General features: G+C 42.3%; 1 non-coding gene across 1 annotated transcript; it reads left to right on the top strand.

Moving 5' to 3' along the window:
- The first annotated feature begins 415 nt into the window (after positions 1-415).
- LOC127090267 (small nucleolar RNA R71) lies at positions 416-522 on the top strand. Its single transcript, XR_007791792.1, has one exon. It is a non-coding gene; the product is annotated as a small nucleolar RNA R71 (small nucleolar RNA).
- Positions 523-1,212: the final 690 nt, after the last annotated feature.

Below are 1,212 nucleotides of genomic sequence, written 5' to 3'. Positions count from 1 at the left end.
ATTCGAATATGGGTTCCCTTAGGTGTAGTTCACTTGCTCAGAGTGGGTTTCGTTTAATAGACTGCATTCTGTAGATTGGTGTCCTTGGGTTCCACATATCTCACAATCCGACGAAACTGCGGCTACAGTATTCGGGTTTATGCACATATGCTCGTCTTTGAGGGCTAATGCATCCATTTTAGCTTGCATCATGTCTATAGAGCTTAGTTCATGCACTCCTCCTTGGGCTTCCTTCTTCTCAACTGTCGCTCGTTCGAATCCCCATGATTGATGGTTTTGAGCCATATCTTCGATGAGGGCACTAGCTTCAGGATAAGGTTTATTCATCAGAGCACCGCCTGCGGCAGCGTCGATGGTCATCTTTGTGTTGTAATGAAGTCCATTATAGAAGGTTTGAATGATTAACCAATTTTCTAAGCCATGATGTGGGCATGCTCGTAACAACTCTTTATATCTCTCCCAAGCTTCAAACAGCGATTCTCCTTGGTTTTGGGTAAATCTAGTTATATGGTTTCGAAGAACGGCGGTCTTACTCGGGGGAAAATATCTAGCAAGAAAAACTCTTCTAAGGTTATCCCAAGTCGTAATGGAATTGGGTGGAAGGGAATCTAACCATGCTAGAGCTTTATCTCTGAGGGAGAAAGGAAATAATCTTAAACGTATTGCCTCAGGAGAAGCTCCATTGGTTTTAAAGGTATCTGCTAATTGAAGAAATATTTTTAAATGTTGGTTAGGGTTCTCGGTAGTGAGACCTGCGAATTGTCTCTGTTGCACTAGTTGCAACAGGGATGGTTTAAGTTCAAAATTACTAGCTGGTATTGTTGGGTTTACTATACTAGAACTAGGTTCTTCGTTAGATGGTTGAGCGAAATCTTTAAGAGGTCTTTGGTTTTGATCTTCGGCCATAGCTCTCTTAATTCTATGAAAGAATAAACGTGCGCGAGCGTAACGTTCAGGTTCCGCCAGAGGGTATACTAAGCTTAAACTTCCGGTGCTGCGAGTTCTTCGCATTGACTGGCGGGAAATAGCCTAAGTCTAAACGATATAACAACAGGAAAATGAAATTTGACGAAATTGGTCCCCGGCAACGGCGCCAAAAACTTGATGCGGTCAATATCATGATGCGGTGTTCGCAAGTATACGAACGCGTCAGAGTAATATAAAAGATTGTCGAATCCACAGAGACCAAGTGTCAATCTATCGTTATCTATT

This window comes from Lathyrus oleraceus, chromosome 5 (assembly GCF_024323335.1).
Source record: "Lathyrus oleraceus cultivar Zhongwan6 chromosome 5, CAAS_Psat_ZW6_1.0, whole genome shotgun sequence".
NCBI lineage: Eukaryota > Viridiplantae > Streptophyta > Magnoliopsida > Fabales > Fabaceae > Lathyrus > Lathyrus oleraceus.
Note: the sequence above shows the minus strand (reverse complement) of the source record. Positions and strands in the feature narration are given on the sequence as shown.